The 21,842-nt window shown below is 45.1% G+C and overlaps 1 protein-coding gene and 1 pseudogene across 3 annotated transcripts in view; both read left to right on the forward strand.

The window, feature by feature from the left end:
• The window catches only part of GRIA1 (glutamate ionotropic receptor AMPA type subunit 1), a 274,494-nt gene that overhangs the window by 108,446 nt on the left and 144,206 nt on the right, over positions 1-21,842 (forward strand). The gene's annotated exons all lie outside the window — the stretch shown is intronic.
• Positions 1,263-3,707, forward strand: LOC118498003 (annotated as a pseudogene).

Consider the following 21,842-nt stretch of genomic DNA (forward strand, 5'->3'; position numbering starts at 1 on the left):
TTCAGCGTTAAAGGGGCTGGAGAGACTATTTTATTTTATTTTAGATTTTCTTTATTTTTAGAGAGGGGTAAAGGGAGGGAGAAAGGGAGGGTGAGAAACACCGACGTGAGAGACAATCATCAACTGGTTGCCTCTCCGCGCCCACCAACTGGAAAGTGCACCTGCCACCCAGGCACCTGCCCTGACTGGGAATCAAACCGGCGGCCTTCCGCTTTACAGAATGACTCCCAGCCAATTGAGCTGCACTGGGCAGGGCTGAGGGAATATTTTATATACTCCTCTCCTTTACTTTTGAGAAGTCCATGTGCCAGAAGGAAATCACATGCCATCAATGGCTCTCCTTTGCCCTTAGGATAATTTTCAAGGTCCCCACTCCCCACCCAGCAGTGCACAGTCAGGACCCAGTCCACCTTAATCATCACCACGTAACCACACAGGCCCTTCAGTCCCTGCCTCGGGGCCTTGGCACGTGCTCCCCTCCCTTCCTGGGCAGGCCTCCACACACAGGCACACAGGCCTCCTTCCTCGCCACCCGCCCTGTTTCCTCTTTAGCTCTCGCTCACACGGCACTCCTCCGACCTCCACCCTCGTCTGCCCATTGCCTTCATGGCTCTCACTGCAACGTGCAACCACGTATGTATTTGAGTGGCTAGTTCCTTAATGTTTCTTCGCCTATTAGAAAGCAAGACCTCTAAGGACCATGACCTTCCCTCTTTTTTCCACTCCTTCTTCGATGCCACATACAGTGCCTGGAGTATGTTAATAACAACAAATATTAATAGTGAAGTAACAGTGTCTGACATTTTTTTCGAAATGTGCTAGTTTTAGGCACACTGTTCAAGGATTTTTTTGCATGCATTGACTCACTAAATACTCACAACTACCCTGTGAGGTGGGTAGGATTATTGCCCCATTTTGCAGTTAAGGAAGCTGAGTGGTCAAGTCACTCGCCCACGATTACACAGCCACAAAGCAGCAGAGCCAGTTTCTAACCCAGGCATTGACTCTCAAGCCCGAACCCTCAATGAGGCCACGCTGTGCTTCTAATAGCACTTCATTAATAGTTATTGAAATGATAAATGAAAAATATATACACACTGATTAGTAGCATAACTGAGGTTAAACCTAAATTGCTTGATGGATAATCTTTCTATACAAACAGACAGCCTCTCGGGCGCTAATAAAATGTAGTAGAAAGACAGAAGATGATCCAGAAACTCTTCAGCAGCTGATAAGCACTATGGGAGAGACTCTGTGGTGTAGATTGTAGAGTGAAGTGGAAATTATCACTTTAGATTCAGGCAGAGGGAAAAACACTGAACCGGTTGAAGAGGTCTCAAGATAAGGAATCCGGTTCTCCAGAAACATCAAGTGGGTTCACAGTTATGATCACTAACAATTTAGATCATTCTTATGCTTTGGATGATATTTTTCAAACCCGGTTCTAATGAGTCAGTAACCACCCATTTTATACAACTGCTGGTCAGGATTCTAGGACAAGAGCTCCAGGAGTGCACCTGGCTCACTGCTGTATTCCCAGCGTTTGGAACAGTGCCAGACTCGTAGCAAGTGCTCAATAAGTATTTGTTGGTTGGATGAATTCATGGAAAGTGTACACCAGCAAATCCATCAGCAGGCACATACTGAATATCTGTTATTAAGTTTGTGTAGTTAAGACCCAATGAGGAACACAATGAAAATGAGTCAGATTCCTTTCATGGAGAGGCCAGAATCTAGGAGGACCTAGCAGTACCTACCACTATCAGTAAAAGCCATCGTTATTGGGGAGTTGCTTTGTATAGGTCCTGTGCTACGTCTCTTTATATATTATTAGGTTGTTTTTATACTTGCAACACCTTAAAATGGTGGCATTACTGCTAATCTTCACTTCCAGACATAGAACTGAGGTTTACAGATGGTAATATCTCTGTTTTTTTTTCAAAGTCACAAAGCCAGGAAGTGGTAGAGCTAGGATTTGAACTCACTCTGACTCTGGAACCAACTATGCCAAATGCATTCACCCCATTATGCTGAGGTCACCATCTATGGATGAGAGGAATGTTGGGACTGTAAGAGTTGGCAGTACTGAGGGTAGAGGCAGGGACAGAAGTAGCAATACAAGCTACTCAACTTTTCCAGATGAGCATGTGCTTGCATGGGTCTGAAATATTCCCATTCTTCGCCCGCCACCACCTGCTTGGTGTTTAGGTCCTAGATTCAGTGACACTCCCTCCTGCAAGGCTTCGCAAACCCTGCAGGGCAGGTTGGCTGTGCCCTCCTTTGCGCTCCCTTTGGAGCCCTTTCTGACTTCCAATCATAATCCTCCTTACCCCGCATTCTCATCACCTGTGTTCCTCCAGGATGTTTTCCCCTACCACAGTGCCTAGTATATAATATGCTATTTAATAAATATTTATAGAATGAGTGACTTTCAGGTAGAACATGTTACCAGATGAAATTCAACTGATGTGCAACAGAATTCAAAAGGAGAGCATTTGGGGGCATTAACTGAAGCTTCGGGACAAAGAACTTCTGAAAAGTTGAGTTGGGGGGATGCACACACAATGCCACATGGCTCGGACATCGTAAGTCACCGTGGATGAATGGCACACTACGCACAGTCCCAGGTCTACCAGCAGGGAAAAGCCTCGGGCACATACCCACAGGCGGCAGGGAACTCTGGTTCAGGGACCTGCTGTCACTGACGCCTGTGCTGCCCCCGCCTGATGCTCACAGGCTCCTCAGGCCTGTGATCGGGGTCATCGCTGTGGTAAAGCTGAGCCCAGGGCTACATGTGCAGCTGATCTTGTCAGAACGTGTGGAAGTTGAGTCATCTGAAGAAAACTCAACACTGCAAACCTTCCTAACCAAAATACATGGTATTCATATGAAGAATAAAAGTGTTTGGAGAAAACCTCTTTATTCTGCTAAATTATAATGGAGGCAGAAGAACAAGAACCATGGAAGGCAACCTTTTACTCAGAATTACCTGACGTGGACTTTCATGCCCACTTGAATGGACCCACTGGTTCTAATCCATGAAGTTAATAGCCAAGAAGCCAGGTCTTAAAATCCGAGATTGGATGACTGATTGGCAAGGTAAAGAAAAGAACCTTAGAGGATAATCAAATCATTCATCAGCTTACTACTGGCCCTGAAGATACTCTAATGATAGCAAAAGATGTCATTAAAGAATTCACAGATGATGGTGTTAAGTCCTTGGAATGTGACAAGGAAGCTTCTGAGCAAGGAGCAAATCAAAGAGAAAACGCTACAGGAATGACCAAAAAGACATGTGTAAACCATACCTGAGGGTGTGACACAGTCCAAAGCAGAAAACACAGACAGTGCTATTAGGTACGTGACAGCAATGGACAGAAGAAGTGGCTCTTCCATAGCCAAGGACACTGTTAAATTTCCCGGAGAGTTCTTCCTTTCTACTGAAGATACAGTTCTTGGCCTTGACCTCAGTAGAGACCCTACCACAGGACAAGAAAAGACTTCTTGAAACCTCTTTTAGGAGCTAAAATGCAGTTCTGAAGTTGGCATTGCATTTTTCAGAAGTTCCAAACAAAATATAAAAAAAGAAACACAAGGGCTCCTAGATCTGCTTCCCGACAGTGGGTGCAGGATGCTTCCCAGCCCGTCCAAGGGGAGGACGTTGCCAGGCAGCACCGGACACCACTGCACAAGGCTCAGGACTTCGGGTTCTCTGGACAGCCCTCCCCCCTCTCCCCCTGGCCTGCAGGTTGCAACCCATATTCTAAAAATGTAAATATTATTTTTAAAATTTTTAAATAAAGTTTACTTAGGGGGCATGTACTCATTAAGATTCCTGTCTCTGGATTTTTGGACTGTGTGACCTACGCAAGTTACATGCGCTCTCTGAACCTCGACTTTCTCATCTATACCCTGAGATGATAAAATTTGGGTTGTAGGAAAGATGAAATGAGGTAACAATACATTACGAAGTCAGCAGGGTGCTCTGCTCTTTACATGTACTCTAGTGCCTTACGTATACTCTAGGGTGTATCTTTCACATACTCTGGTGCCTGTCCTGGCCATCACTTCTGTTGCTGCTACTTGTCCAGTTTTACCGGGGAAAGTAGGGCATTTCAGACAGACGGACACTTCTGAGTAAAAGCACAGATGTATGAAAAACATCCTGCCTTTGGGCATAAAGATGACTCATGGCATTGACCAGAAATCCTGTGGATATTGAATGCTGAGAGATTCCTCTGAGCCAAGGAATCAAATACTCAAAAAATTAGACATCTAGTGAGATCATGCTACATTTCTGTTTTTAAAAGCCAACAACTGAAATGACTAGTCTAGTGTGTGCCTGAGTCCAGCATGTGCGACTTTTCTGCTAAACATACAGGTAAGTCTCTGCGGCGGCTGCCATTTTGTTCACAGGAAGTGGGTGAATCAGCCCTTTGGTCCCCTGGGAACGTGGGTTGCTGATGCTCATTCTTTCTAGGGAAGAGTGGTGTGTCATTAGCCCCCTTCTTTTATTTGGAAGTATGATATCAGCATTGCCTCTGTTTCTAGCCATCTAGTCTTTTCCTGAGGTTTGCTGAGCAGAAACATGAAAAGCTGTGATTTGGTCCATGCAACTGGGATCAGGGAGAGTGGGTATGCAGGAATGCATGGTCCCTTAACTGGTCCCCTTGCCTTTGAGTGAGCCACTGACTCTCAGTCCATAACACAAATGAAGTGTACTTAGGGGCAGGCCATTCCTCTCATCTCATACCTGCAGCGGGTCTCCATGGCCGATTGAAATTGCTTATCCTTCTCTTCATGTCTGCTCTTCGAGTGTGCCCTCCCTTCTCTCCTTTGTCCTTTAAGTCCTGCTGATTCACTCTGCGCCTGCCCCCTAAACAACTGGTAGCACTACCCACCTACCCCTGCCGCCTGTCACACACGCACCATGTTTTTGGCTTCTTTCTGATTTTCCTCAAACTGTCTCTTAAACTTAGAATGCCCACATCCTATTATATAATTATCAAAGGAGCCTAGATTTATGTGTGGGATGGAGGTAGCAACAACTTGAGAGTAACATAGGATCATTTGGTTTCTGGTGTATTGGTTTTCTTCCCAAAGATAATGTACTCAGTTTAAAATTTGGCTTAATTTTGGCACTTTAGAAAAGGTAAAAGTGGACAGACTAGAAATCTCTGTTGGTAGGTAGAATCTAGGGTTTAAACTTTCTAATTAAGAATACTACTACCCATGAGATAGCTTGCATTTTGTTTTACGTGCATTTCCATTTCACCAGCTTTCAGACTTTAAACAACATTAAAATTTTGGAAAACATCAGTATATTAATTCAGAATAAAATGTTTTCTAAGCCAGTTGAAAGTATTACATCATTCTTGCACCCTGCAGGCATGTTGACTACACAGCTGTATAAATGTGAGCTAAGTGACTTAACAGGCTTTGTCACTGAACCTGGTGATTGGTCACTGAACCACAGACGTCAGATAGGAAGAGCAGCAGGTGAGTGGAGACTGGAGGAGCAGACAGGACTGCTGACAAAGGGGGCATGAGAGCAGACAAGAAAGGAGGGCCCGGCAGGGGCTACGGACTCACTGAGTGTGAAGCTGTCTGGGAAGCAAGACTAACAAACAAAAAATAAAATACCCTGCCACCTCAGGAGCCCTTGAAGGAGTCATCGGCTACACTAATGCTCCTCGTTACTAATCAGCAACCAGATAACACATGCCTTCTATGCATCAGGTTCCGTTCCAGGAAGTTACGGAGAATGGGGACAAGTATAAAATACAGCATCTAGCTCCAGAAGTAGTCACCATCGGTGACACTGCCGCACTGCCCAAGTAAAGTTGTGTATATTAAGCTTTTTTTACAAAAGCAGGGGCACGTAGAGAACTCGGTTCTTCTCTTCAAAATATTTAAAATTATTTAGTCACAAGAGAAGTATGTTTACTACTTTTTCAAAGATGCTATTTTCTGACAATGCTAATAATGGAAGCATTTCTGAATAATGGCCTCACACAGCTCACTCAGCTGTCTCTCTGCAGACTTAGATAACATGCAGCCGTGACCTCACTTAGGCCAGGAGCAGATCTTAACAGCTCGATAAAGCTGTGCTCAGAAATGCAGTTCGGTTTCGACTGTTTTCCCTCTTTACTGATAACTTCTTTAATAACATAAGGAAATGTCTCATTCAAGGTGCTTACTTTCCCCAAGATTCTGCAGGAATGGGGCCACTGCAACTGTGAGTCATTAGAAAAAGTGAGAGTTGAATCCTGAGACAGATAAATCAGGAACCTGCAAACTCAATTTGTATTTAAGGCATTGGAACACTGTGGTTATTTTATTTCACCAAACCAGTCATGTAGAGTCAAGGAGTCTGAAGATCTTACTTTCAAAAGGCTGATTTAGGGCACTGTTCCCGTGGGCAAGACCTCCTCTGTAAAGGCACTTCAAGAAGTTCTAAAAAATGGGCGCTGTGACGTGGCCCATGGTACTGGGGAGAAACATGGATTGCCACTCATATAACATGGAAGGTGTAGGTGAGGGCGAGTGAGCATTATGGGAGTCTCATCAAGGCAACAGGCAGAAGCAGGAACAGCTACTTATCGAAAATGGAAAAAGGAATATGTATTTCTGTCACACTGTCCACAAAATTTCTTTTTAGAAAAATGATGAGTAGGAAAAATTAAGAGTGGGAAAATGCTACTACCATTGTTTGGCCTTTCTGGACTCTTCATATCTGAGGCTGGACAGGACAAACATGGCGAGAACACTGAATTTGGAGCCAGGAAATGTAAGTTCAAGTGTAGGCTCTGCAGCAGACTGTTTGAACTCACAGTTGACCTTCAGGACATTCCCCAATTCCAGAGCACCCACCTCTAGCCTATGATATAAGGCAGTGGTCCCCAACCTTTTAGGCACCAGGGGCCAGTTTCTTGGAAGACAATTTTTCCACAGACTGGAGGGGGATTGTTTCAGGATGATTCGAGTGCGTTATTTTCAAGCTCACCTCCTACTGTGCGGCCTGGTTTCTAACAGGCCCAGACAGGTGCTAGTCCACAAGCTGGAGGCTGGGGACCCCTGATAAAAGGGATCAGATGAAGCCTCTGTGTTTCTTCCCATTTCTGGCATTCTACGGTTTCAATGATGACGTAAAACAAGAATCGTGTTTTTTTATGTTTAAAACACAATAAAATGTATGCAGTGAAGTAACCTATAAATTCTGCTTAACTTTAAATGTGAATTAGATGCAAATGCAGAACAAAATATTCAGGTGAAAATCATTACCCTCTGTAGATTAGGAAGTATAATGTGATTCTTTTGCAGTGTGAAGAACGAGTCTTACACAAGCTAAAATAAGCATTGAAAAATGTAGGGAGAACCAGATACTACTGTGGTCGAAACTTTCTTCCCTTTAGTGAGACTTTTTCTTTTCTATTTTTGTATCCATGCTTAGAGAGAGGACAAGTGTCCCCGAGATTCTACACGGGACAATGGCACAAGCACTTGAAGTAACATCAGATCCCCTGAGCACAGTTATAAGCAATGCCATTGTTATGACATCTATAATGACACAGATACGTACAGCCCAGAGGACCTGCATGTATATAGCTGCTGGTTAACCTGAGATACTACCTACCTGTCCTGAGAGAAAGAAAAACATATCCAATGGTCACACATGAACTGGAGCTAAGAAAGATGGCCTAGGAGCCAGAGAATCCATACTTATTGGGTGTGCTACAACTTGTGTTAGCACTTAACATATTTTCTTCCATTTACACTAAAAAGAGCCCTATCAGAATACAGTTCTTAAACATTATTGGGTTTCCTGATTCCTACTGCAAAGCAGGGGAAGTGGATCTTGGAAAAGTTAGGTAAGGGCTCCCAGCCTGTAAGAAAGACCAGCTGAGAGTGAAAGGTTTCCACACCCCATGTCCGAGTCCCCACCTGGACTTTGCTGTTATTTGGCTGTGGTGAGTGAATCAAATTGCTTCAATTCTTGAATTTCAGTTCACTCATCTGTTAAAAATCACAAAAATCAACTAACGAACCAACCCAAAAGTGAATATATCGCCTCTGCTCCGGCTCCATGGTTTGTGGCTGGTCTTCACAGGACCACGGTCAGTTCATCGGGAATGGTGCCTTTCTCAGTCCCAAAGCACAATGGCCTTGGACTCTAAGAGGTCCACGTACAACATCAACCCTTATTTAATCGTATGACATATTTACACATCTGTATTGTTTGAGAAAAGGGTCCAAAGCTTTCCTGATGCTGTCAACGGAATCTGTATTCCCAAATGCCTAAGAACCTTCCGATTAGTAGGTCTCTTTATCATGTCTTCCAGCTCAAAGCATCTGCAACAATCTGAAATAAATTAAGGCTTAGTACATGAAGGGAGCTCAAGGCAGAACTGACTCTTGCACAGAAACTACATGGTGTCATGGAAAGAGACCTGGCAATGAATTGAGGATTCTGGGACCTGGTTTACTCTGCCTTGTCACTCAAAGAGAGATGCTAATTCCTGCCTGCCTTCCCTAAAGCAGTTACTGTAAGAGTCAAATGTGATAACATAGATGAAAGCACTCTGGTAAAACATAAAGTATCCTGAGAAAGTATGGTATTAACTGCGACACATTAAAGTATCAAGAATTTTCACCAGTTGTCAACTGAGAAAGAAGGAAAAGTTTCAAACTCCATCAGCAAAATTTAGAAGCCTTGCTCTTTCATCCTTCAGCAAGGTCCTGAAGCTGACACTTAAACATGTAAGTTTTCTTGACTGTAATGAGAGTTAGTTGCAAATGTAGCTTACAGGATTCAGATGGAGATCATCGCCAACCTGGGAGCTGAGAAATAGGACTCATGGTACCTTCCCTAGGCAAGAGTGTTCCTCTTTTATCTCCTTTATTCTGTTAGTGGTTCCCAAGGAACGGTCCAGGACCAGCAGCATGAAACCTGTCAGAAATGCAAATTACCAAGCCCCACCCACTGACTCAGAAATTCTGGAGGTGGGCCCAGCAGTCTGCATTTAGCAGACCTCCCAGGCTATTGGCCATGGGTACTCAAAAGAGAACAGTGGGGCCTCAGTGACCTGGAAGAGTACCTAGTACAGGGCCCCACAAGGCTGGAGTCAGCAAAGGTTGGGCTGGTGGTCAATAGTGTTGGCAAACTTGATAGGTGTGGCCCAAAACATGCTTAAATAGGCCTCTTATACATACGGCCCCATGTTAGGTTTTATGAGAAAGAAATATGGCTCTGTTTCAAGGAATGCAATTCTCTTAAAATTTAGAAGATAACAGATAGCTCTGGCATCCTTGGCAGCCAGAGAATAACAGCAATCCAAAATTAAACCATACACATGTAAAAGTTAGCTCTGTAGTAAGCTTTCTTCTCTGAGACTTACAATGATGGAACATAAGAATATATATGAAAATAACCCGTGTTTATTGAGCATTTATCATATGCTTAGCACTGTTCTAAGTGATTTTCATGTGTTGATGGTGCTACTTATTTTAGCTACTTTTCATAGTCCAGCAAAGAGCCTACGCCCTTTGCTGGGCTCTGAAAAACATAGCTGCCCACAGGAGCTCACACACCAATCACAGGAAACGAAAAGAAATGAGCCCATTGCTTCTCCAGTGAGAAGGAGTATGAAGAGCAAGTTCAGCGTGTTTGCAGAGGCCTGAAGCTCCTACACTCAGTCTTACATAAATAGAGGTTTCTCAAAGGGGGAAATGCCCAAATTTAGACTTCTGAAGGATGAGAGGATTGGTCACTTCAGAGTGGGGAAATCTGAGACTTAGGGCACTTAGACAACTGTACTCCAGGTCACATATCAAGTAAGTGGGAGTGCTGGGATTTGAACTCAGGTCAGGCCAATTCCAAAACCCTTGCTTTTAACCCTTATGGTGAGGCCAGAAAATCGGTGTTATCAAGCCTTGCTGGTCTGATAAAGTGGTAGCGGCTTCCAGGAATGCTGACGATGAGGACTCTGAGGCCTTGACTGGGCTCCCCTGGAAAGAACGCCATGATCAATTAGTGACGTCTGCCTTGGGTGCAGGGGAAGGGAGTATGTGTGTCATGCATTTGCTGACCCTGCACTACACAGCACAAAGAGGGAGAGACCTGCAGGGCTGTTTCTTGCTCAGACTGTCCCCGACTTCAAGGAAAGTGCAGCTCAACAGAATCAGCAGGGGCTTATTATATGTTACTAGGTGGTAGTAAGTGACAGCTCTGGATGTTATGAGCTGATGGGGCATTCAGTGAGAAAGGGAATAAAGTTTTCTTTAAAAAGTGAAGACATTGATTAAGTGTTACAATGAAAAACAAACAGCAATAAAGCACAATCAATCTTATAAATCCACTACACTTCAAAATTTATAGGCCAATTCGGTTTTCATTTTTACCTCTGTAACTTCCATCAGCGTGGAAGGTGTTGATAGGACAGAAAAATGGCATTGTTGGCAAGTAATGGGATCCATATGTGTCATGACAGCTCCATCATGCCCAGGGGAGGCTTAAATTTAGAAATGCCACCCAAAAAGTATGCATTCAATATAGCTAATGGCTCATCTGTGGAGTAGTTTGGAAACTGATATAAATCAGAGGGACTGAGAAGGTGGCTCGTCCGGCAAAGATGATAATAAGGTAGAGGCAAACTGGATATACATGTGGTTTACGGTGTCTGTAAGATGGGTACGTGAGCTCTTTGAAAGCTTATCAAATATTGTTTACACTGTATATTAAACCAATGTGCAAATTAAAACAATACTAATGAATAACAACAACAGCAACAACCACCACCAAACTGGTCCCAATAATCAAAAGGAAACACGCAGGCACCTTGAGTCAGTCGGTAGTTGGAAATTACTTCCAAATAAATTTCCTCTGCAAAAAAGTATTTTCTCTCCCTGTCTCACCTTCACTTTTAACTGTTATAAGTACTTTTTATCCTCGACATTAGCTTTTTTTTTAAATGACTCATGTATTGGAAATACAGATCAAAAGAAGAAGATGACCTCCCCCAGAGCCCCAAGGTCAGAGCTGCTTGCCACCTGGGCATCCCTCCGCAGGAAGGCTATTGCGTGAACGGTCAGCTCTCAGGAGCCATGGCTTGGCGAGCACTGCGTCCCTTTCAGAGGCTCTCTTTGTAGTTAAGGGCAGCCTTGGAGCTACCATCTGAACAGGCAGACCCCCACCCAGGGCTGTGTCTGCTCGTTCAGCTCTTCCAGAGCCTCACCCACAGCCAGGAGAAAGTCATTTCTCCATCCTCCACTCCCAAGGCATTAACATCAGAGAAGACGGATGGGGAAGCTTATCACCTTAAGACTTACCTTATCTTACTTTGGAAGACAGCATTTGGCAGTACCAGGAATCAAAACAGTTCTCTGGTCGAGTCATGCTGACCAGCACAGAATTATCTCTGATTCATTTTACATTTTAAACATTCCCTGAAACCTCAGCAAAGGGGAAGCACGGCAGTAACCCATGGAAAAGAGGGTCCGGAGGCACAAGCTCACAAGGACTTGACCTTTTCTCATCAACCCCCGCCGCCCCCCCACCTTCCCCACTGCCTCCCAGAGGAGGTAATCACATGGTGAGCTAACTGCTAGAAATGGCTTCCCAGTTCCAGGTGCAGGGACCCTGGGTCTCTCAGTCATCTCCTGTGTGCAAATACCAATGTGAAGAAAGTGCTCTGGAGCCCAAGATTTGAGGACTCCAGCTTAGGGTAAGCGTTAAATGAAAAGAGGAAGAAAACCATTTAAAGGTTTTCATTTAATACATTCGGGTCCCAGAAGCGTCTCCTGTGCAGGACTCCTGACCCATTCATGCAGCGAAGAAATGCCAAGGCAGTTCAGAAACACTGCCTGCTGGCTGTGTCATTCACTCCTGTCCTCCACCTCTGGCAGGCCACTGGACATACGGGTACCTACTACATCTCTATTCTTGGAGCAATACTGTTGCTGCAGCTGAGCTGTGTGTTGTCATTTGTCCCACTCTCTGCCTTTACTTTGGGTATGGGCTGTGTTCTCCTTCATTCTGAGGAGAAAGCAAGCCCAGTACTTGGGGTGGAGCCCAGGGTTGCTGGTAGTGTTGTGATCTGGTTTCAGTTCCTACTGCCGCTACCACGCGGCGTGACTTTAGACCAGCGTCTTTCCCTCTCTCAGCAGCCCAATTATCCAGCTTCAGTGTAGGATGGCTGATCCCTAAGGACATTCCCACTAGGATTTAGTGGGAACTAGAGTCCTGGGGCCACTTGAATTCAGTGTAAGTAGGATTTGCTGGCTGCCTTCATCTTTGGCATCAAGCCCTACACTGGGCCCTGCTGCGGACATGCTTATGCCGGAGCTCTGTCCAAGGCCACAGCACTCCCAAGCAAGGGGGGAGTGGGACGGAAAAACGAGCTTACAAAGACCTCCAGCGCAGAGCAGAACACACTGTGTGCTGTGAGCAAAGTACAAATGATTACAGGGTCCAAAAGAGGCAGAAATTGTGTCTATTTATGAAAAGTCAGAATAACAATTTACAGCATTTCAGATGAGCCTTGGCAGAAAAAGAATTCAAACAGACGCAGAGCTGTTTCTATGGCAACATTTACTGAGCCTGTATCTTGTTGCCAGCCATTATTCTGAGCACTTTACACATAATAGCTCATCTTCTGAGATTAAGACTATGATTATTCCCAGTTCTGCATATGAAGAAACTAAGGCATAGACAGTATAAGTAACAGGCTCAGGCTCAGACCACAGGCAAGGGGCACGTGCCAGGACTCAAGCCCAGGCAAGCTGGTGCCCACACCCAGTATCAGTCTGGAGCTTCCACTGACTCTCACATGTGGAGAGTCACTGAACCTGGAGATGGGAGGAGAAGGCCTTCCTGCTGCACAGACAGATGAGTTTTGTGGCTCGGGCAAGTCCTTTCATGTCTCTGATCTTCCAGTTTTGTCCTTGAAACAGCAGTGACAGGTACTTGCCTCAGTGGGCTGCTATGATGATTCAGCAAAATGGCATATACTATAAAAATATTTTAAGTGATGCCAAGTCCTACATAATTTTAAATAATAGAGGAAAGCAAAAGGAACAGCATGAACAAAAGTAGGGAGGTGGTAAAATGTAGGCATGTAGTTCAGGCAGAATAACTATCCACTTTGTTTGCCCCAGGAGTAAGTGCCCCTTGATGGGTTGGATTAGAGTTTCTTCCCAACTGTTGTACCTTGGGTGGTACTTCCCACCCAAGGTCTTGCTTCCTCTCCTCTCCATCAGCTATGCTAGGCCTTGAATCTGCTCTCTGAGTATGGAAAATAATAAAGCTAGCCTAGGCCCTAGCTGGTGTAGCTCAGTAGATTGAGCGCAGGCCTGTGAACCAAAGCATCGCCGGTTTGATTCCCAGTCAGGGCACATGCCTGGGTTGCAGGCCATATCCCCAGTATGGGGTGTGCTAGAGGCAACCATACACTGATGTTTCTCTCCCTCTCTTTCTCCTTCCTTCCCCATCTCTCTAAAATAAATAAACAAAATCTTTAAAAAATTAAAAAATAAATAAATCTAGCCTATTTTCCTCGTGCTTTGTACTGCTGAAGCTCACCCCAGAATGCCAGTGCAATTCTCATCAGCGTTTGAGTTTAAGGGCAGCATGTGAAGGAAAGGACTAGACCCTTAACCCTCATTACCAATATAGACATTGGCATATTAATTTTAGCAGAATTAGCTCACGGAGGAGTAATGCTACGGAACAGTTAGAAAGGAGTGGAAACTTGGCATAAAGAGGTAGACTCATCTCAGCAGTGTCTGTGTACCGAAATGTGTGATGGCTGTCTTCTCAATACCAGCAGAGCAGCATCTTCAGATGGTGCCCAGGTTACCATAGGGACTGGCAGGAAAGCTGAAACGCTACACAGTGGTTACATCCAAGAAAAGGTTTGTATCTCAAGGGACACTCGCTAGGAAATATACTGGACTGGGGTCAGAAAATCCGAGTTAGAACCCTAGCTTGGCTGATTTTTAAAGGATTGACCCTGGAAATGTTATTTCCCCCCTCTGAGCTTCAGTTTTCTATAAAATGGCACAATTGATAAAGATGCTCTCTAAAGCACCTTCAATTCTGAAAGCCTAAAAACATGCAAGTTATTTTTAAGCAGAAACTTAAGTACAGCTATTCTTAGGCTCCCAACTAGAAGCTACATGTGCTTTTGCATTTCCTGCTAGCTGCAGAGGTGAAATTTTCATCTGCATGTTGCTCTTCTGTCTCTTAGTAGCTAGATGATGTATTTACAAAACATAACCATAACCACAACTCAACAATGCAATAATAGCAACTGCAGCAACAGATGCAATGGTAGGCAAGAAGTATGCTATGAACACATTTTAAATGCATTTAATTCTCAGAGCAGCTCCATTGGGTATGTTCTGTTACAGTTTCTGTACACAGCTGAGGAAGCGAAGGTTTCAGAGTGACTAATTAACTTGCCTAAGGGACAGAGCACAGAGTTTAACCCCATTTGTCCGCCATCAACCCTGTGCTCCAAACCACTCAGACATCCAGCCAGGAGTGAACACAGGCACATGAAACTGAACGTCCCAGGTGGCCCTTGAAGCCTCCTCCCTTGAAAAACGACCTCTAAAGATTTTTTTCTTTGGGATCAGAGCCTTTTCCCCTGAGGAAAAGTGAAGTTACTAATTCCAGAGTAAGACAAGCAATCCTTTTCCTGAAGTGATGACACAAGAGTGGACAAACCTCCACTGGTGGAGAGAGGACCATAGGGTCAATAGTGATATAAGAAAAGGTCAGTTGTCCCACTTCCTCAGTTATCTGAGCGAAACTCCACACGGGAGTCCCAGACACCTGCCTGACGTTGTTCAATGACCCTGACCATGAAAGGGTTCAAGGAAAAGTACATCAGAGTATCTCAGCCCATAGATTGAACAAAAGGGAGAAACCAGCTGTGTGTGCCAGCCTTACTCACGAAGCATCTGTTCCCAAGGCACTATTCAATATCAGGGACACAGAAAGATTCCTAAGACAGCTCCTGTTCTTAGGGGGACGGCTCACTGTATAAGATGGGAGATAAATCCAGGCATGGCCAGCATTAATGAAAGATGCCAAGTGCCATAATGAGAGTCTAAACAACTTGCTTGGGGTGTAGAGTGGAGGGAGGATCAGACTCAATTAACTCCAAACCAGGCAGGAAGTGCTAAGGGCGCTAATGGAAGTGAAAGCTAAGAGCCCTGGGAGCCCAAAGAGGCTTGGATTGATTCTGACTACGCCTCTCACAGAAGCGGTGGCATCTGAGTGGGATCTTGAAGGGCTGGAACGAGTGGACAAGGGCTGCGGTGAAATGCTCCTGTCACAGGAGAGTCGGCACAAAGAGGAAGCCCGTTTGTCTATGTTTGCTTTTCTGAAGGCAGGATGGTTACAAGCATGAAGTTGAATTTCAGACTGACCTGCTTTTGACTCCCAGAGCTACCACGTCTATGTGATGTTGAACCTTGATATCTTTATCCGTAAATGGAGACCCTGGTACCTTCTCCATGGGATTGCTGTGGGAAATAAAGAAATTAATGCATGTGTTTAGCAATGCAAGTGTTTAGTAAATGCTCTGTAAGTGATAGCTTTTACTATCTGTACTATTACTACTGCAGTGAGCATTATGAGCTCCTCTGGGTAACATCTGAGGCTAACCAGCCTCTGCTGGATATCAGACAACTTAAAAAATTAAGTGTAGCTAGATACTCATTTGCATTTGCTTTCCCTGCATCTGTGTTTTCCTCTCTCCAGATCCTGGCGCAGCCAGCACCTCTGCCTACTCTTGAATCATGCTTTTGTGGTTTTGGTTTTGTGTTGTTTTGGTACTCTTGTCCATCCAATAGACCAAAGTATTATTTTGTTTTCTACTTTCTTTTTTGTGCAGCAAGGGTCTACACTGGAGGGTGCACTTTTCGCAGTACTGTCAGATCCGGCAGCAAATGCACAGGAGCCATTCGCCTGCTCCACAGTCCAGCTTTGCTCTGTCTCCTATTTATCACCCTGCCGCTGAAAATCATTAGAGAGTGTTGGAACTGCAGCAAACTGCAGCCAAATCTTCTGTTTTACCAATGAAAACTGTGAGGCCCAGAGACAGGAAGAGATCTGTTGAGTTCCAGCAGACAGGCGGGCAGGTGGGCGTGTGTACTGGATCCCAAGGGCGGGTGACGCACAGGCCAGTGCGTCCTGGATGGCTTCCCGTGACCTTTGTGCCTTTGCTCTGGAGACTCGGGATCTTTTGAGATCAAAGACACATTTCCTTCCCCTCCACCTCCCTCCGTGCTTTGGGTGCAGCTGGAAGCACCAGCCCTCCTGCAGGCCCACACTGCGTGTGCAGTTTCTGATCCCACAAGGCATCCTCCGGACGCTTTCACAGCGCTGTGCACTGACGCGGGGCCTTCGCAGCTTGGAGCCCCCTCCACAGCCAGTGAGGTGAGAAGTTTGAAAACACTTTAAACTGCCTCAGTCGGTGGTCAGGAGAGGCAGGTGGGAAGCAATGACCGACACTGGTGGCAGTCGATTAAAATGAGGAGACTGCGGCCTTTCTTTTCCGGTCCCTGGAGCCGAGCACATACACACTTTCAGTCTGATTTGGGGTGGGGACTGGGTTAGGAGGGTTCTAAAGCTGCACGCGAGTTCCTTGCGAAGGAATGCGAGAGCAGGGATGAAGGTGGCAGCTGGCATGGGTAACGGGAGGGCAAAGTACATGCCTTGTATTAGGCATTTCTGCCTCGGACTTTTGAAAATGTGCTTGTCCTTTAAGACCCTTATCTTGGAAGTCTGCCCTGATCTCCCTCCTGAGGTACAGGACATGCTGTACTTCCACTGTAGGGTTTATTTCATTTTCTCTTGTACAGTTTTTATTGGTGGTTTGTGAGTCTCTCTCCCTCATCGAATTAGAAAGCTCCTCTGAAAATCAGGGGCCTTGGTTCTTATCGCCCTTCACTGTATCACAGATGCTGTGCTGAATCAATGCCTGAATTATGCACCGGATGGCATGGTGATAGGTGCGTGGTAAGGTAAGCTAGCATGGCAGCCAGGACTCACACTGTGGGTCAGAGACACACCGATTGGGATTTCTGTCCTGCCGTTATCGGTTCCGTGACTTCTGTCTCCCTGTGCCTCCATTCTTCCTGTAGAAAATTATAATACTAACAACCACAATAACAGTACTAGTGCATATCCTCTATAGGGCTGTTACAGGGATTCAAAACGTAAAGAATGTAAAATGTGTAGTCTGGTTCCTAGCACCAAAGGGCTCCATACAGGCAAGAGGCTATTAGTAATGTTAGAAATCATCACCAACATTATCATCATCATCATCGTTGTCATCATCATTTGTTGCCACTGTTATTATACTGGTAACCAGGATCCCCAAATCCTCCATCAGTGCCTCTGTGCCTTCTATATGAGAGGGAAATATGCAAAGGAACACACTGAAGAAAAAAGCCTAATGTTTATTACCATGTGGCTGTTGCACCACACCAGACCGCGGTCCCCTACGAGCTGGAGGACCCCCGGAAGCTTCTTTCCCTGAGGCTCTCACCTGATCTTGGCTCTCACCTGACCTTGGCTCTCACCTGATCTGGGCTCTCTGGACCTCAGCACCATGGGGACCAGCAAAGACCAACCCTCAGTGACAGGGTAAGGGAGAGTTTTGCCCAGTATCTCCAATAAGACATGTTCAAACCTCAGATCTTCAGAAAGAGGCTCCTCCTACTCACGCTCAAAGCAACACAAGGCCTGCACAGCACCCCAAAAACAATCTAGCAGAGATTCCACAGCTCTAGCATGGCCTAGCCCTGGCCCTGCCACCTCCTTACTTGTCTTGGAGGAGGCACTAGGGGTGGGGTCACCCTAAACCTACAAGTGGCCCCAGGAGGGAGGTTAGGTAGTGATGTGGCCATGGTAATGGTTGTCCCGTGTGCGGGTGTGAGGGAAGGCAATAAAGTAATGTCCTAAGTGTGTACAAAACCTACGGAAGAAGTCAGAACTTGAAATATAGAAACACACAGTTAGTAGTAACAGAATGTGGATCTGGAAACGACCGTGCTTAGGTAGTCCATGCCGATCCTCTTACAGGGAGGAAACAAATGTTTCACTTCGGGAGGGAGATGGTCCACTCCCTTGTTTATTCATTTACTGGGCACTGACTGTACCTCCCAGTGCCAAGAACCATGCTACGTGCTGGGTGGGCACGCTAAGAAAAACAAAAAGAGTCAGCCCTCACAAACGTACAGCCTAACAGAGGGACAGATAATCAACAAGCCAACAATCACTCAGAAGCAGTGAAATCTCTCTTAACCAACTTCTGTTCAGTCAGGTCATTGGACTGACCTGCATTCTCCACTCTGTCGCAGACACCCCAGGGACGCCCCGGGTGAGCGGACAGCTTCTGGGCAGCCGTCTCTTCTCTGACCAGCCCGCACACTTCCGCTCACATCAGAGTGCTTGGAGGCGCACTAGGAGTCAACTGTGTGTTCCCAGACCTACTTACACATCTGTGTTTTCATTGTATTTGAGCAATGCAACTAAAAATTATGTAAACTGGTGAAATATGAGGGTGAAAGTTGTTTTATTTCTTTGGAAACTAAGTTAAATACTTTTGAAAGGCTCAAAGATGCATCACTTAAAATACTGTAATATTAGGTGTAGGTAAGACAACACTAAAAGCCAGGGGAAAAACAAAAAATAAATCTGTACTTACATTTATTTTATAAATGACTTCGAGTTCCCACTACATCAAAAGAAAGAAAAGTACATGTGCACTTCGGTGTTCTAAGTTAGAACAAAATACCCGTTATGAGTCATTTGTTGTGTGTGTGTGTGTGTATGCGCGTGATTCTCCATTTTAACCATCCTTTTCAAATAATCTAATTGCAGTCCATGTTGCATCAGATAAGAGGGCTTCTACTGTAACTGCGACTTGAATAAAGTGCTGTGAAGGAATCAAACTGACTGCTGAGACAGAGAAGAGTGGATGATGTAATTCAGGTGGTCCCTGAAAGTTGGGAGGAAGCCAACCGAGCAAAAGTGGGAGAGGGGTTCTAGGTGGGGGTACAGCATGCGGGGAGGCCTTGGAATGTTGGAGAAGCTGAGGAGTAGATGAGGAAAAGGGAAAAGATGGATGAGGCTGTTCAGGTCAGCAGGGCTCAGACTGTGCAGACCCTTAGAGGTCATACAAAGGAGAGCAGAATTCATTCAAAGCATGACGAGAAAGCTCTGAGGGGCTTTACAGGAATAATGTTCTGACGGGATCTGATTTCCATTTTCAAAAGAACAGATGGAGGACTTACGAGTGCAGGAAAAGGGAAAGCGGGCAAGGTGGAGCCAGGGGTAACGGAAAGTGACGAAGTGCAGTACGCATGCGTTATGAGCAGTGATGAACCCTGGGCCGGGGGGATAGTGCGGGGTGGAAAGTGGGAGTAATGGATACATTCATGACATCTTTAGAAGGGTTTAGATTCATGTCTTCCTTAGTTAGTCAGCATGACGAAGCCTAACATCTGACTTTTGGAAGGGACATGTAATCTGATGGGGGTGGGGGGGAACCCAGCCACGAGTCAAGCAAATTGGTTTTCTTCTTCTAGTTTCATATGTATTAGCTGTGCTACTCAGAGCAAACGTCTTAACCCTTGGAAGCTCACCTGGATGAAGGCAGTAATAATACCCTGTCCAGCCCACCTCATAGTTGGGTTGTGCAATTTGAATAAAATGATGGCTTACAGGTATATTATACATTATAGTGAAGTTAGGATGTAGGTGACCTCATAGCAGGTAAGGCAGGTATCACTGCCCTCAGTTCACAGGGTGACAAACCAAAATTTGCTCAACAGTTATTGAGCATCTACTATATGAAGATTAGGGTTAGGGTGTAAGACTTTATAAACAAATCAGACCCAGCCATGCCCTAAAGAGACTCACAGTCTGATGAAGAAGACAGACATGAAAATGTTGTTATAGAATATCAAAAGAAGTGTAAGAGAAAAAGTAAGGTGGAAACCCAGAAGAGGAAGGAATTCATTTTTTTTTCTAAAGGGTTGGAAGGCTTCCCACTCAAGTCAACAACTGGCTGGGGTCTGGAAGGACGTGGGAAGTTTTCCAGAGGTGGAGGGACACTTCTGGGGAACGTGTGCACAAGCATGGACATCTGGAGAGAGAGTTGGCCCCACATAGCGGAGTGCTTGGGGCCTCTGTTAGGAAATACAGCTGGAGAGGGGACCCGGGACAAGTGGGGCTCCCCAACATGGAGCTCTGTGGGTGCATTATGCCTAAGCAAGAAAACGGCACACTGTCCTCACATTCATCTTTCCTCAGATGCTCTCACCAGTTCCACGTTATATTTGTGCCTTCTGCTCCCTCCTTCCTCACCGCTTCCCCCAGAATTAGTTTAAGTCTCAGCCTTCCCCCTTCCCCCACCCTCCTCCCCCACCCTCTCCTAGAACTCTTAATTATAGCAAGAACATACAAAGAGAACACCCCAGGAGAGTGGGAAATGCTTTTGTTCTCAGAATTTCATCTGGAATTCAAGGAGCCTGTACCATTTCTTAGCAGGAGCTATTTCATTCCATGTTTTGAGAAGTCTTAAAAGGGAAATCAAATCTCAGTACAAAGAGAACTAAATGCCATCTTGGTACAAGGAAACTAAATGCCAGGGGGTGGCAGGGTGCATCTCTGAGGAGAAGGCAGCTGGGCTTTTGCTAAAGACTTTCAGTTGGTGGGAACGGTCTAGGAGACCAGAGCGCCAGCTCCTGGGCTGAACGGCATGCCTTCATGTCTTAACTCTCCCACGTGTAAAATGATAAGGAAGAAAATGTGTACTTCCAGAGGCAGAACAGAGCTAGAACTAATTGAATCTCACTTCTTTTACAAAGGAGGAAATGAACTCCAAAGAGGGGAAATAACTTGTCTAAGGTCCTGTAGAGAACCAGCATCTCTATTTATTGCTTGGTTATTCACTCACTTACTCATTCATCCACTCCCTTCAGCAAACATGTTTTGGTGACGCTGGTGTGTCAGGCACTGCACTAGATGCTGGGACTATGTTGGAAGATAAATAGTCATGATCCCTCCCTTATTGGGGAAAATTAATTTAAACAAGTAAATTTTTAAAAAATCAGGATAATTAAAGACAGAGATAAGCTATGATGAAAACAAGCATGGTACTAAAAAGGTATTAAAGAGGCAGGATGTATTCTTGACAAAAAGCCTCTCTAAAGAGAGAATACTAAAGGTGAGACCAGAAGAATGAGGTTCAACCATGTAGAGAGGGCTGAAGGAGCCTTCTAGGGGAGATTTTAGCATGTGCAAAAGCCCCAACTCAGGAGAGTTTGGACTGTCCTGACAGGTAAAAATAAAGACCAGTGTGAAACCAAAGCTGAAGGGGGTGTGGCTTGGGAGCAGATGCAGGAAAGAATGGCAGGGGGCAGAGCTTAGTCTTACATTGCAAAGTGCCCTTACGGGTTGCCTGGTGACTGCTTTTCACATCCCCTTGGAAAAGTAAGACAAGTGCATGTTCATAGCAAAACTATTGGCTGTGCATTTGTTTTTAAAAGTCATACTCTCAGCATCCTTTACTAAGACCATGGATTAGAAAACAAAAAAATAAACACACAAACAAAAAATGATGATTCAGTGTTTGTTCTGTATCCACCTCTGCATTTGGTTGGTGTTCAGCCTTGGAAATCAGCCAAGGGTAAAGGTCAGGAGTGAATTCAAACATCAGAGGAGCAAGAATTTGGTTTCTGTTGGTGCCATTTGGTTCTGAGATCCAGCACTTCTTGGTTTCCACACCCTTATTTTATCCTTCATTTTTGTCCTCTCACCT

This window comes from Phyllostomus discolor, chromosome 13 (assembly GCF_004126475.2).
Source record: "Phyllostomus discolor isolate MPI-MPIP mPhyDis1 chromosome 13, mPhyDis1.pri.v3, whole genome shotgun sequence".
NCBI lineage: Eukaryota > Metazoa > Chordata > Mammalia > Chiroptera > Phyllostomidae > Phyllostomus > Phyllostomus discolor.